This window comes from Spinacia oleracea, chromosome 3 (genome assembly GCF_020520425.1).
Source record: "Spinacia oleracea cultivar Varoflay chromosome 3, BTI_SOV_V1, whole genome shotgun sequence".
Lineage (NCBI taxonomy): Eukaryota > Viridiplantae > Streptophyta > Magnoliopsida > Caryophyllales > Amaranthaceae > Spinacia > Spinacia oleracea.
Genome location: NC_079489.1, coordinates 89,348,001 through 89,364,512, shown reverse-complemented (window position 1 = coordinate 89,364,512; position 16,512 = coordinate 89,348,001). Strand labels below are relative to the sequence as shown.

Sequence of the window (16,512 nt, the reverse complement as noted above, 5' to 3'; positions counted from 1 at the left end):
CTCCACTAGCGGTCACGCAATGCTCAGTTTCCTAGATGCTTTCTCGGGGTATCATCAGGTCAGCCTGCATAAATCAGATAGGAAGAAGGCGGCCTTTATCACAGATGCAGGAGTTTTCTGTTATAAGGCGATGCCGTTCGGGTTGAAAAATGCAGGGGCAACATATCAAAGGCTGGTTGACAAGGTGTTCGCCGACCAAAAAGGCAGAAACGTGGAGGTCTATGTAGATGACTCTATCGTAAAAAGCCGGAAGGAGGAAGATCATGTTAGCGACCTCCGAGAAACTTTTGAAACTTTGAGAAAATACAGGATGAAATTAAACCCAAAAAAATGCGTCTTCGGAGTAAGGTCGGGAAAATTCCTGGGTTTCTTGGTCAGCGAGCGTGGCATAGACGCCAACCCTGAAAAAGTAGAAGCAATCATCAGTCTGCCGCAACCCAAGAGCGTAAAAGACATACAGCGGCTGACAGGAAAAATGGCCGCCTTAAACAGATTTGTGAGCAAGTCGGCAGATAAGCAAATGCCCTTCTTCACAACCCTGAGGCAAAACAAGAAGTTCAAATGGGGGCCGGCAGAGCAAGAGGCCTTTGAAGCTCTAAAAAGTCACTTAAAAAACCTGCCAACAATAGCAAGGGCAAAAGAGGGCGGCAAATTACAACTGTACATATCGGCGTCGCCAAAGACAGTTGCAGCAGTACTGGTAGCCGAAACAGAAAACAAAGGGCAGCAGCCGGTATATTTTGTGAGCCATGTGCTAAACGGCCCAGAAACAAGGTACACGTTGGTGGAAAAAATGGCATATGCAGTCCTCATCGCGGCTAGAAAGTTAAGACCATACTTTGATGCGCATACAATCGAAGTGCTAACAAACTTTCCTCTCGAAAAAGCCATCAGCAAGCTAGATACATCAGGCCGGTTGCTAAAATGGGCAATAGAGTTGTCCGAGTTTGACTTGGAATTCCGGCCAAGAACTGCAATCAAAGCCCAGGCATTGGCGGACTTCATAGTTGAAGCGTCATACCAAGAGGATGAAGTACAAGCTGAAGTATGGGATGTGTCAGTGGATGGTTCAGCTGCACAGACAGGCAGTGGGGCTGGAATAATCATGAAATCGCCAGCAGGAGACATTTTTGAGTATGCTATAAAGTTTACGTTCAACGCGTCAAATAACGAGGCAGAATACGAGGCAGCAATTGCCGGCATCCAAATGTGCCTCGCAGCAGATGCCAAAAGAGTAATACTGACAACAGACTCCCAGCTGGTAGCAAGTCAATTCAGCGGAGAATATGAGGCCAAAGAACCTTCGATGGTCAAATACCTGGAGAAGTTGAGGTCGGTGTCGGCTCAGCTAGAGAAATTCAGCATTAATCTGGTACCCCGAGCAGAGAACACACTGGCAGACGCCCTATCAAAGTTAGCAAGTTCAAATGTCGCCGACTTGAAAAGAACAGTCATGATGGAAGTCATGAATAAGCGAAGTACGGAGTCGGAAATAATACGGGTCATGGCCATCACAACTACCTCAGAATGGTACGATAATATCCAAACATACATACAGACTGGAGCGCTACCAGCAGATTTTGCAGAGGCCAAAAAGACAAGAAGAGACTCGGTTTGGTACATCATCCTGTGGGGATGGTTGTACAAAAAGTCATTTAGCCTGCCATTCTTAAGGTGCCTAACAGCATTCGAGTCAGCAAGGCTAATCGAAGAGATGCACGAAGGAACATGTGGGAACCATGCCGGTGGAAAACCCCTTGCCATCATCTGTCAAAGGCAAGGCTATTACTGGCCAACAATGTTAGAAGATTGTCGAGCTTATGTAAAAAAGTGCGAGAAATGTCAAAAGTTTTCAGCTGTGATAAACTTGCCGGCCAATGATTTGATGCCCATTCTGAACCCAATCCCATTCGCACAATGGGGAATGGATATTGTTGGACCATTCCCAATGGCGGCTGGAGGGCGCAAGTTCTTAATAGTAGCAGTGGACTACTTCACCAAGTGGATAGAAGCAGAGCCGGTAGCAAAAATAACGGCAAACCAGGTGAAAAAATTCATATGGAAAAATATAATAACAAGATTCGGGCTGCCGCAGGCAATAGTTTTTGACCATGGAGCACAGTTTGATTGTGCACCCATACAATGCTTCCTGGGATTATACAGAGTAAAGTTAGCTCACTCGTCAGTATGTCACCCACAGAGCAATGGGCAAGCAGAGGCGGCGAATAAGCAAATCCTGGCTGCACTGAAAAAGAAGCTAGAAGACTGTAAAGGCAAATGGGCAGATCTTATGCCAGAGATTCTGTGGTGCAACAGAACTGCTATCAAGGAGGCTACCGGCGAGAGTCCGTTCAAATTAAGCTTCGGGTCTGAGGCTGTTATACCGGCAGAAATGGCTCTGCCAACCATGCGAATCCAGCATTACGATGAGGAGAGAAACGATCAGCTGCTGCGACATCAGTTGGATTTCATGCCAGAAATCCGCATGAAAGCAGAAGTAAGTTTGGCAGCATACAAAAGCAGAATGAGCAGAGCATACAACAAGAAAGTGAAGCATCGGCCTCTAGGAGTAGGAGACCTGGTACTGCGGAGAACGGCGGCAACAGGAAAAGGAAATGCTCAAGGAAAGCTGACAGCCAATTGGGAAGGACCATACCAGATATGGGAGGAAATAGTTCCTGGATCATACCGGTTAATGCAAATGGATGGTACCGCGCTCAAAAACTCCTGGAACGCCAGTACTCTGAGAAAGTACTATGTTTGAAAAAAAAAACTGTAATGATGATGTATGAGCAGGCTGATTGCAATAGCAGTCTGCATTTTGCTGTTATGTATAATTAGGGCGGTCCTCAAATACGACCAGTCCATAAATGAAGGAAGAAGAAAGCAAAAAACAAACGCTGCATAAATCAACACGCAAAGGTAATGTATGGATGTGATCAGTAACAGTAAAGAAAATAAATGCCGTTTGGGCACTTTACTGCGAAGCGTAGCAGTCCATAATAAAGTTGTTGTGATTAGTAGCTTTGGAGAAAATAAATGCCGTTAAGGGGCACTCCATTGTGAAGCGTAGCATTCAACGAAGTGTATGGATGTGATCAGTAACAGTAAAGAAAATAAATGCCGTTTGGGCACTTTACTGCGAAGCGTAGCAGTCCATAATAAAGTTGTTGTGATTAGTAGCTTTGGAGAAAATAAATGCCGTTAAGGGGCACTCCATTGTGAAGCGTAGCATTCAACGAAGTGTATGGATGTGATCAGTAACAGTAAAGAAAATAAATGCCGTTTGGGCACTTTACTGCGAAGCGTAGCAGTCCATAATAAAGTTGTTGTGATTAGTAGCTTTGGAGAAAATAAATGCCGTTAAGGGGCACTCCATTGTGAAGCGTAGCATTCAACGAAGTGTATGGATGTGATCAGTAACAGTAAAGAAAATAAATGCCGTTTGGGCACTTTACTGCGAAGCGTAGCAGTCCATAATAAAGTTGTTGTGATTAGTAGCTTTGGAGAAAATAAATGCCGTTAAGGGGCACTCCATTGTGAAGCGTAGAATTCAACGAAGTGTATGGATGTGATCAGTAACAGTAAAGAAAATAAATGCCGTTTGGGCACTTTACTGCGAAGCGTAGCAGTCCATAATAAAGTTGTTGTGATTAGTAGCTTTGGAGAAAATAAATGCCGTTAAGGGGCACTCCATTGTGAAGCGTAGCATTCAACGAAGTGTATGGATGTGATCAGTAACAGTAAAGAAAATAAATGCCGTTTGGGCACTTTACTGCGAAGCGTAGCAGTCCATAATAAAGTTGTTGTGATTAGTAGCTTTGGAGAAAATAAATGCCGTTAAGGGGCACTCCATTGTGAAGCGTAGCATTCAACGAAGTGCATGGATGTGATCAGTAACAGTAAAGAAAATAAATGTCGTTTGGGCACTTTACTGCGAAGCGTAGCAGTCCATAATAAAGTTGTTGTGATTAGTAGCTTTGGAGAAAATAAATGCCGTTAAGGGGCACTCCATTGTGAAGCGTAGCATTCAACGAAGTGTATGGATGTGATCAGTAACAGTAAAGAAAATAAATGCCGTTTGGGCACTTTACTGCGAAGCGTAGCAGTCCATAATAAAGTTGTTGTGATTAGTAGCTTTGGAGAAAATAAATGCCGTTAAGGGGCACTCCATTGTGAAGCGTAGCATTCAACGAAGTGTATGGATGTGATCAGTAACAGTAAAGAAAATAAATGTCGTTTGGGCACTTTACTGCGAAGCGTAGCAGTCCATAATAAAGTTGTTGTGATTAGTAGCTTTGGAGAAAATAAATGCCGTTAAGGCGCACTCCATTGTGAAGCGTAGCATTCAACGAATTGTATGGTGTGACTAGTAGCCGTACAGAAAATAAATGCCGTTTGAGCACTTGTACTGCGAAGCGTAGCAACCCATAATAATTTGTTGTAATTAAAAGTGTTAGAGAAAATAAACGATGTCAAGATGCACTCCATTTCGAAACATAACAATCATTTCGAAGTGTATCATTTCAACAAGATAGAAATATAGAAAGGCCGTCAACAAATAAGAGTTCATGCTAATAAAATGGAGGTATCATACACAAAACGAAGTAAACATACAATCAAAAAACTACTTGTTATAAATGCATGATTACAGCAGAAAAAACACTAAAAACCGACAGCCATCACCAAAAAAATCTTGCGAAGTGATTAGCTGATCACAAGGCACAAAAGATGTCGATTAAAACCGACACCCCTACAATAAAACGATGTTCTAAGATATGTTACATCAACAATAAGTGCCCTAACAGCATCTGGCAAAAAGTCAAAAGCCAACCGCCTAAGCTAAAAAACCCTAACATGTACGAGGCCGGCTGACAAAAGTAGAGGATCCGCAAGAAGAGGAGGGTGATGACTGCCAAGACCGTCAAACGGCACGCTCATCACCAGACCAGTAGGCATCTTCTGGAACTTGCAAGGGGGGCAAGGTTCTTTGATTGGCATTGCAAATCACAGCCTCGGGTAGCTCCTGAGGCTCAAAGCCGGTAGCAACCTTGTACAGCTCCTTCTCCTCATACCCAGCCTCAAATTCTTGCCACCCATCCTCATCCAGTTTCTTCACATGGCAAACGACCCGATGAGCAGCGCACCAACCACCGTTATGGCGCAGAGTAAGAATATCATTAAACCAGTCAGACTGGAGAAGCTTATCAACAGCCCTCTTGGCGGCAGTCTTCTTCACCACAGGCAAACTCTGGTTAAGATCAGTCAGCTCCTCAGTCAGGCCGTCTGCCCTCTCAGTTTCAGCCTTCAACTTCGGCTCAACCTCTTCCAGCCTTCGGTTCGCCGCCTCCAAATTCGAAGAAGCACTCTCCAACTTCTTCTCATTAATCTTCAAAGCAGATTCAGCCGCCTCAGCCCGCTTCTTCAGCTCGGCAATATCAATGTTATTCTGCGTCAGCTGCATCTGGTTCCAACGATCGACATAGTACAAATCCATGTTGGATTGAACAGCCTAAGAAACAAAAAAAAAAAAAAAACAGGTAGCAAGTGAGTAATCAAAAAATAGCCGGATAGAAAGTTGTAGCAAACTAAGCAAGAAATACCTTGTACAAATCGTTGAAATGCTGAGCAGCAGGGGCGTCAATCTGACCCTGTGGCCTGTCAGCAGGAGTAATCAGATCCCGAAAAGCACGGTAGCCCAAATCCCCACCGTCCTTAGCAGAATCCGTCGCCACCGACTCCCCACACAGCAGATCAATGTTTGGGTAGAACTGATCGGTGGGTTCGCCGCCAAAAGACCCGAACCATGATTTCATTGCTTCCGGGATCTTAAAGGGGGTATCCTCAATCCAACCGCCGGTACGAAGCGGCAGATGATAATTCAGTCGAGAATCACCAGACTTGTTCTCGCTGCGACTGACGGGAGGCATACTAGAGTTACCACCGGTAACAGCAGCAGAAGTAGCTTGCCGGTGGAAGTCCTCAATAAAACCGCCGACAGGACCCTCGTCCAAAATCTGAATAGACGCTGGTGGAGACGGCTGCGCCTGAAGGGCGGTTTCAGTAGTTTTCTTGGCAGCAGACTCCAAGACCGGCTCATTTGCCTCGTGATCGGCGTAAGCATCATCCTCACCAGTGCCCCTTGCCCTCTTAGTCGGATTAGACCGACTGGAATTAAGAGACGACCTTTTCCGGCGGGTTCCACCTCGGCCTGTGGGATTGGACTGCATTGTGGATGAAGGCGGAGCTTGAGAAACAACGACAGAGGAGGATTTGGATTTGCAGGCGGCACTCACACGATTCTTTGCAACAGTGGTAGTAGAGCGACGAGAGGAAGCTCGGGTTGAATACGTTGCTATTGTGTCGTATTTAGCTTTAGGTTGAGGAGGCTGCGTGCACACAGGTCTCCAATTCTCGTCAAAACCAAGAAGGTCCCTATCCAAGGTTTTCGTACCTGAAAAAGACGACAAAGGAATTAATACCGGAAAGACACTTGTACAAAATAAAAAAATTGATTATTTTCAGGCGGGCAAATCAACTAATGATGTGTTTACCAAAGCAATGAGTATTGCATAAACCGACAGCAGACAACGGTTGGCTACCCAAAATATAATAGGCATTAGGAAGCCAATTTCTATTCACAGCCTGCTTCTTGCTGAGGCCGACATCAAGAATGTCGCACTCTAAATAATCAAATGCTTTTCTCTCCCGGCGGCCCAAACCACGCTGGTTATACTGCTCCATTCGAGGCCTAGGTTTGGTAAAAGTCCGCCGAAGAAGAAAAGTGTCGGGAACTTGAACAAAATAAAAACGATCCTGCCAGTCTTTACAACTGGACAGCGGCGGATGCACAGTCTTCCTTTTTGTTGCACTATAGGCCGACATCCACCCCGTCTCACCGTCCTTCTTTAGCCACAGCAATCGCTTGAATAAATTTAATGTCAGCGGCCATTGCTTAAACAGACACAGCCAGACGAAAGAAATAACGGTTCTGATAGTAGTAGGTGTAACCTGGGCCAAACAAACATTCCAGGCGCGAAATATCTTCTCAACGAAAGGATGCAAAGGAAAGCGAAGCCCAAAATCAAAATGCTTCGCATAAACAGCAATATGGCCGGGAGGGCAATCAAAAATTGTAGCACCTTCAGCCGGCACTACCAATTTATATTCAGCAGGTAAGCCAAGAAAAACCCCCCCATGTACTACATGATTCTTCTTAATAATCAAATCGCGCCATGTCGTCAAAATCTTTGTCGTGCGAGGAAGAGTCTCTAAAGGGGGAAGCTCTTCTTTCCTGTGAACGTCCGTGGAGTCGTCGGTAAAATAAGGCTGCTCCTTACCCTCATCCGCGAGAACTTCGGCCACTATAATATCGGCAGGGTCATCATCATCTGAGCCAATACCCTCATCGTTGGCTTCCACACCCTCATCGTTGATTTCCATACCGTCTCCACCAGACACGCCGGCTTCATCGCCACCACCACTTCTGTGTTCGTCAACACCCTTACCGGCGGAATCCTCAAAAATGGAATCACCATCAGAATATTCCCCAATAGCAATACCAACGTCGTCAGTAGCAGGCTCTTTACCAGGGCGGCGACCGCTAGTGCTAGCTGGTTGTTCTGGTGCCATCCTATCAGCCTGACCAAAAGAAACACCGAGGTTGCCAGTATTAGTTCCATACTGTCCATGGCCACTACCGGCGGAATCCAAAAATTCGCGATAAGAGCGAATGTGATACCGCACTGAAATAGGGGAGACATCTAAAGCGGCCTCGGTAGCCGGAGTAGGGCGTTCTTTAGATCGCGTTTCCCTTATCATTCGAGACCGCAGTTGATGTAGGGCAAAGCAACGCTCTCTCTCAGCCTGACTCAAACCCTCGTCATACACCTCACGAATGGCGGTTCATCTTAAATTAGATTGAAAGTACGGCTCCTCCCGGGCCCAACTACAATTACTCTCTCGAGGAACACTCCAACCAGAAAACCCAGAAGGTTGAGAAGAAGGATTGTCCCCGCCCAAAGTTTTGGTCATTTTCGAGGCGGCGGGTAGTAAAAAGTAAAACACAACAAAGAAAAGAAAAAGCTAAGTAATCAAAGAGGAGCAGAAAAGAGGGGGGGATACCTACGAATTTTCTGAAGTTTGAAATACAATGAACCACGTCAAAGAGAAACACAGAAAAAACCTACAAAAAACACAGAAACAAAGAAAAATCAAGCACAAGGATAAGAGAGGGGAAGGAAAACCCAGAATTCAGCAACGAAAGGAAAAGAGGCTAAGAACCTTAGCAAGTACAAATCACCACAACAGCAAAGACTGGGTAAAACAGCAACAGAGTTCAACGCAAAACCGCAAGGGAAGAAAGAGAAATCGAAAATTCAAACGAAGTAAAAGTGGTTAAAAAAGTAAAGTCTCGAAGAAGTTTTGGGGTCTTATAGGTCAAAGAGGGGGGATGTGAAAGGTCATGCCCCTTAAGTCGAGCAGTTGAAGAGACAGTTACGATCGAAATCAACGGCCCAAAATAAGCACAAAAAATAAGGCACAGGATGAAGGCCACGTGGAGGAACGTGGCTAGCAATCTCCCGCCACTTGTAGGGGAAAAATTCGAAAAGCGGTAGTCATCTGAAGTATTCCCAAGGGGGCTAGTCGTCAGAATCTTTTACAAGGGGGCTAGTCGTCCAAACGGCAATTTCAAGGGGGCTAGTCGTCCAAATCTTTTTCAAGGGGGCTAGTCGTCCAAACTGCAATTTCAAGGGGGCTAGTCGTCCAACCCTTTTTCAAGGGGGCTAGTCGTCAAAATCTTTTTCCAAGGGGGCTAGTCGTCCAAACGGCAATTTCAAGGGGGCTAGTCGTCCAAACCTTTTACAAGGGGGCTAGTCGTCCAACCCTTTTTCAAGGGGGCTAGTCGTCAAAATCTTTTTCCAAGGGGGCTAGTCGTCCAACCCTTTTTCAAGGGGGCTAGTCGTCAAAATCTTTTTCCAAGGGGGCCAGTCGTCCAAATATTTTTTCCAAAAGGACCTAGCAACAAAGTTATTCATTCAGAGCGAAGGCAGTCGTCAAACTGTTCGCGGTCTTTTCTCATAAACACTCGCAACACAGTCAGCACCTGCGCTTCACTCTGAGGGGGCTAGTTGTACCACCAGGTATCAAAATAATACTTATTTTTTCCCATTAAACTCAGAGCAAGCGCAACAATGGTCATATATGCGCTTACTCTGAGGGGGCTAGTTGTACGGGGTGTCCTACCGGCACCACCTGGTACCGGCAGAACTCCCCGTATGTAAACTTAACCTGCAGGTAACCTGGTCATCTTAGGTAAATATCTTCTACCGGCATTTCTGCAAGACAGCCTACCGGCATTATCATGAAGACAACCAACCAAGGGTCACTATCAACAGGTCGCTATCTAACCACAAGGGACCTACCAGATCGTACCCTTGGATTGGTCTATATAAGGAGCACCTCATTTATTGCTATGAGGTACAAAAACACTTAAACACACTTCTTTCTTACTCCCTAATCATCTCTTAATCTCTCAGTAATCTTACTTAAGCATCGGAGGGGGGATCCTCGAACCACCCCCGAGGCTAGTTAATCCATTCTGTTGTGCAGATATCAACCGGCAATCTCGACAGGAATCCAGTATCCCACAGTCAGCTGTTCTCATTCCACACCCGGAACAATGATAATCGTCTTTGCCTGAAAAGTGTTTGGGGTTGCTTTTGATTTGTGGCGTCATGTTTTATAGCACTTAATAATGAATGGTCAAGATTAGAGTTCACACCGTAAGAGTGGTTTTCACCATAAGGCGGTTCTTATGTGAACCTATATATATATATATATATATATATATATATATATATATATATATATATATATATATATATATTTTGATGTATGACTCAGTTTCTTCATCTTTCATTGTCTAATTAATAAAGGTTTGCATGATTATCTCATCTCGACCCAACAATAATTTTCCTTTAAAACGTTGTCAATAAATCAGAGCAAGGAAATATGGTAAAAGAGGAGGAACAAGTTACGTTGTGTCTTTCAGTTTATGGTAGAAACGGAGAAAGTGGGAGACGGAGAGGTGGGTCGAGAACTGGAGAAAAGAGAGAATATAGAAGGTGAAAGCGAGGGCAGAAAAAATAAATTAGACACCTAAATCAATTTGCTAAAATGTCAAGTAGTTGTTTTCCCCTTAATGTTTTGATTCGTCGACTTATCCTAAAATTGGTTTTAGAAAACAATAACAGTGTCAAATTAACGTCACCTTTAATCTTCATTTTCATTTTGGTTTTTCCACAAACCTTAAGAATCCCCGATCTTAATAGTTGTAGATTTCAAATCATTTTGCTATGGACAACCCATCTACATTCGACTAGGATCTTTGTGATTGAAGAACTAGCAAAACCATATATTGGTTTTTCTAACACGTGACATACATTAGCAAAAAAAATTCTAATATAAAATATTTGTCTACAAGGAATTAGTAAAAAGCTAGGTTGATTATTTTCAACTCTAAATTAATAAAGTACTAGGTTAGGTCTCATGGAACACACGAATGTTACTAAATATATATATATTTTTATTATATTTTTTTGCACATTAACTTATTAAAAAGAATATTTAAATTTTATCATGGGATATTGATGAAGGAAATAATGCCCTTGGTCCAAGTATGCATTCAATGATAAGTCTAATAAATGCGGTTCAGTATTAATTAATTATACAAGTTAATAATTCAGTGAGATCAAGTGAACTGTATGCCTAGCTAGAGGTCGCTTCAGTTCAAGTGGAATTAATAATATTAATCCACATCTTACTCTTGACTGAACCCGTAGGGTCACACAAATAGTACGTGAACGGATCAAGTATTTAAGTGAATTAAATACTCCATTTATGGATATTCGGAATCGACAAATCTCGGTTCCAGTGGGAGCTGAAATCGTCAAAAGGAAAATTATGAATACTCCGGAAATGATGATATTGCCGGAAACGGGAATATGGATCGTATCGGAAATATAAATATTATCCAAGTCGTAGATGTTGCCGGAAACGGAAACATGGTACGTATCGGAAAATATTATCGGAAATGGAAATATTGCCGGAATCGGAAATATTGCCCGAAACGGAAATATTGTCGGAATCGGAAATATTATCGGAATCGGAAAATAATTCCGGAATCGGAAATATTAAATATTTGTTCGAAACGGAAATTAATTCCGGAATCGGAAATATTAAATATTGTTCGAATCGGAAATGAATTCCGGAATCGTAAAATTAATCGGAAGCGCGTCGTACGAAATAAACATTGGACGAGCTTGCTAGACGCAAGGCCCAACACGAAGCTAGGCCTGCATTAAGTCCTAGCTAGTCAATTGTGCTATATATATATGGTTCAGAACTAGACTTTGAACATGAAGGAGTTAGCTGTTATATTAGCATTAAATGTTTACGATCACCTAGTTGTTAGATTAACACTCTCTTTAGCGGTTGTATTATGTTGATGATTCATGAATGGGTAGAATTTTAGTGGAATAGTAGTGGATGAGTAGTTGAATTGTGTTGTTTGTGAGTTGTTTACTTGTTTAGGAATCATGATTTTCATTGGTAGTACCATAGTAGACTAGGTATGTATTATTTGGTATCCCAGTATGTTTAAGGATCGTATATTCCTATTAAGGATCATGATAGATTAGAAGAACATGGATATGCAATATAAGTACAAACTCGTTGTTCTGTGCGTTTTGCTAGAATCTGGTGATTGTTTCTCCCTTGTAATTCTCCAGTTTTCTTGTAATTCTCCAGTTTTGGAGTATTAGTAGTTTCTTGTTTTCTTTGGAAAAAAATTTAAAGAATGAGATGCATTCCCTTATCTCACTTTCATAAGGTGTCTCTTAATTATGATTATGTGCTTCAAAGGTAGCCTTTTGTTGTAGTTTCTTGGAACCTTGACAATGTTTATTGAAATCATGGGAATATATATATATATATATATATATATATATATATATATATATATATATATATATATATATATATATGCAGGTGAAAGTTTCTTTTCATGGATGGAGCCTATACCAGTTGTAAATATGAGCAAGAACAAGTAAATGGTGTCTTCACTAGGATAAGGATAAAGGAGTTTCAGAAGGCGAAATGAATCCACTTGTTAAATTGCTTGTCCCTTGATGTGGGTGACAAATAGGTGAAAAGCAGGAAGCTAATCAACCCTATGCAGAGCCAGAACAAGGTATCTAATTGCTCAATTATGCAGTGTTGTTCAACACTATAGTTCTTAGAAACATCTTGATTTTTTTTTCTTGGAAGTATGGCTATTGTAGTTGAACTCACTTGTTGCATTGCTTGTCCCAGGACTCGTGAGTGCCGAGGGTGACAAACGGGTGAAGAACAAGAAGTTGATCAACACATCTTTTCAAATGGAAAAGCCTAAGGTATCCACTTGTTTTACCAAATTTGGTTTTCCCTAGTGTACGTTGCTACTGCCTATCAGCTCCCTCCTACAACAGCAACCCAATCATCATATTATAGTTCTTGCAACTGCATCAAAGCCAGTGGTTGCGATCAGTCTACATGTTAGTTGTGTCTTCAAATTTTGGAGCATGCTTTTTGTATGGTTGGCCTTGTTTCTCTATCGTATCATTGTATGTATCTGATCGATACGTGAACATGTGAACCGTTGATTATACATACAGTTGATCGATATGGTCGGCTTTGTTTCTCTATCGTATCATTGTCTGGGGTTGGTTGATCTCAGCAACTAACTTGTTTTAACTTGTTTTTGTATTGTCAGGTGCACACAACTCTTTTATGTTAAGGAATGAAGCTTATCACCAAATCGGAAGTGGGTGAAGAAAATAACATCTTATGGATTTATAGTTCTGATTTACAACTTTTTTTCACCTTGAGTGAATTTAGTAATTAGTCATGTACTTATTTCGATACTAAGAGATGTAGTGCGACAGAGACATATTTTAGGGTACTAATCTTGTAATTACTTTATTAATTTATTTAAGATATTTTTATTTGGAGTTTGTTGGTTTTATTTTGCTATTTATCATGGTTGCTTCTTATAGGTTATTATGTTTGGTAATGCATGAAACAATATGCTAGATTATTTTCGATTCCTCAAAAAATGTTTTATGACCATCTCAAATAGTAGTTAAATTCATTATTTGAAAAATAAGATGTTGCCTCTAATTATGTTTTGAGGCAAAATTATATGGTTGCCCCTAAATATATGTTGTTTTTAGGAACAAATTTTTATATTGCCTTTAAATATATTTTGAGGCAAAATTATATGGTTGCCCCTAAATGTATGTGACTTTTAGAAACAACTTTTTATATTGCCTCTAATTAGATTTTGAGACAAAATTATACGGTTTCCCCTAAATAGATATGGTTTTTAGAAGCAATGTTTTATATTGCCTCAAATTATATTTTGAGGCAGGATTATATGGTTGCCTCTAAATGTATGTGCTTTTAGAAACAACATATTTTATTGCCTCAAAAAGGGGCCTTTAGAGGCAACCACTAATTAGCGACGGACTTATTAGAGGCATCCACTTTTTTGCTTCAAAAACTCATTAGAGGCCAAATCCCCTTTTTAGAGGCAATTTTGTCTTGCCCCTGTAAGCGATTTTTCTTGTAGTGATAAACACTAGATGAGCGTAAACGAATAAGTGGGATTCCATATGCATCATGTAAGGTTATGATACATATAAATCATATATATAGCATGCGGAAAAACCATAAAGCCAGCAATCCAAACTAATTGCCACATAACAATTAGCATAATTTAGGATACATACACTTTGTAGCGTGCCCTCCCTAGCTGCGCCCGAACCGAACAAGAACAAGTTTAGGACTCCAAATGCCGTCCCTCCGTAGATAGTCCACGGCACGTTCGGATCCGCCTTAGATTTAATTAACTAGAATTGCACCTAAGGTATTATGAATATTCAAATATTTGAGGCAATATTATCGTTAGTTTTAATCCTTAAAACTAGGTGAATACTTGAAATTATGTGTTCATAAATTGTGAAAGCCATCACATATTTATAGGGTAGGAATAATGGAATTAGAAGTCTACTAGGATTCAAGTAATCTAAATCTATTAGAATTAGACTTTAGTTGAAACTAGTAACTTTAGGAAATTAATCTTTTTAATCTAATCCTAATTGCTTAAGGATTCGATGCATGCACGAACTTCAACACACACACGAGCACAGCCCACAAGAGTGCAGGCAATGCCCGCGCGCGCGGAGAAGCCCATGGCTGGCTCGCAGCCCACGAGTGCTCGCAGCCCATGGCTTGCTCGCAGCCCGCGTGTTGCTCGCAACCCAAGGGCGCGCTGGGCCTGGCCTTTCGCTGGGCCTTGCGTGCCTTTGGCTGTTGTTGCTCATGCCTTGCGCGCTGGGCTTGCTAGGCGTGGGCCTGGCTTCGTGCTGGGCCTTCGTCTAGCAAGCTCGTCCGATGTTTATTTCGTACGACGCGCTTCCGATTAATTTTTCGATTCCGGAATTCATTTCCGATACGAACAATATTTAATATTTTCGATTCCGGAATTAATTTCCGTTTCGAACAAATATTTAATATTTCCGATTCCGGAATTATTTTCCGATTCCGATAATATTTCCGATTCTGACAATATTTCCGTTTCCGGCAATATTTCCGATTCCGGCAATATTTCCATTTTCGATAATATTTTCCGATACGTACCATGTTTCCGTTTCCGGCAACATCTACGACTTGGATAATATTTATATTTCCGATACGATCCATATTTCCGTTTCCGGCAATATCATCGTTTCCGGAGTATTCATAATTTTCCTTTGACGATTTCAGCTCCCACTGGGACCGAGATCCGTCGATTCCGAATATCCAAAAATGGAGTATTTAATTCCTTTAAATACTTGATCCGTTCACGTACTATTTGTGTGACCCTACGGGTTCAGTGAAGAGTAAGCTGTGGATTAATATTATTAATTCCACTTGAACTGAAGCGGCCTTTAGCTAGGCATATAGTTCACTTGATCTCACTGAATTATTAACTTGTATAATTAATACTGAACCGCATTTATTAGACTTAGCATTGAATGCATACTTGGACCAAGGGAATTAGTTCCTTCACATCATTGATTGGTTTAATAATGTATGCTATGATATGTACACGCCCGGATGTTGGTACGCACTCAGTGCTACGAGCAGATACCAGTCAGACCCAGGAGAGGCACATTGGACTGCTGCCAAGAATATTCTGAAGTACCTGAAAAGGCACAAAGATGATTTCCTGGTCTATGGTAGAGATGATGAATTAATTGTTAAAGGCTATACGGACGCAAGTTTTCAAACCGACAAGGATGATTTCAGATCACAGTCTTGGTTTGTCTTCTGCCTCAACGGAGGTGCAGTAAGCTGGAAAAGTGCTAAGCAAAGCACCATTGCGGATTCTACAACTGAAGCGGAGTACATTGCTGCAGTGAAGCAGCAAAAGAAGCTATTTGTCTAAGGAAGTTCATAGGTGAACTTGGTGTAGTCCCCTCCATTAAAGGACCAATAGCTCTATATTGTGATAATAACGGAGCTATTGCACAAGCAAAGGAGCCTAGACACCACCAGAGAGTCAAGCATGTACTTCGTAGATTTCACCTTCTACGAGAGTTCGTTGAAAGAAAAGAAGGCGAGATAAGCAAGATTGGAACTGACGACAACATGCATCTCAGATCCATTAACTAAACCTCTGCCGCAAGCGAAGCACAACTCACACACTGCAGCTATGGGAATCAAGCATGTTGGAGAATGGCTTTGATGTCCTTATTTAATGTTTTAAAGTTTTAGAGTTTAATACTTTGTAAAACGTTATTGGTTAACCATTCATATAAATTAATAGAATTGATTTTTCCATTTAATTTGTGGTTTATTAAATGATTAGTCCCTTCAATTTGACGATATATTCAAGATAGACTGTCAGGACCAGTCCTGTGACTAAGAAATGTCTATCAAGTGAACTTGAATGTCAAAAGTTGAAAATGGTCCCTGGTCGGAGTTTTCTATAAAGATGGACGCATAGAAAACGCTAGACGACTAGAATGCAAGATGACTAGTAGTTCTGTTTCTTGACTATGTGGACATGGCAATGTCGCAATCATTTGCATGGATACTTACTTTGAGAAGCCTAGTATCGGACAGACCTATGAAACTTTACTGTAAGAGATGAAAATCTGTCATAAGTGAATTTCATTAAAATTATTAGACACTAATCCTCAATACCTGAGTGATTTGAGATTACTTGTTTGCGAACTGGTTACTTTGACGTTGTCAACCGTCGCACTGTAAAAGGAGGCTATAACGGCAACGCTCGGGTAATCACCTATCAAACGAAGTCTAATCTCAAGATCGCAAGATTGGGATTGTCCTCCCATAAATCGGGATGAGATGCTGAAAGTTGTACAAGGCCACTCGGAGAGCAAGAAACTGTAAAATGCATTG

The 16,512-nt window shown here is 41.6% G+C and overlaps 1 long non-coding RNA gene across 1 annotated transcript; it reads left to right on the top strand.

The window, feature by feature from the left end:
* The first annotated feature begins 12,068 nt into the window (after nucleotides 1–12,068).
* Nucleotides 12,069–12,993, top strand: LOC130469179 (uncharacterized). Its single transcript, XR_008929547.1, has 3 exons — nucleotides 12,069–12,253; nucleotides 12,376–12,455; nucleotides 12,815–12,993. It is a non-coding gene; the product is annotated as an uncharacterized lncRNA (long non-coding RNA).
* The last annotated feature ends 3,519 nt before the right edge of the window (nucleotides 12,994–16,512 follow it).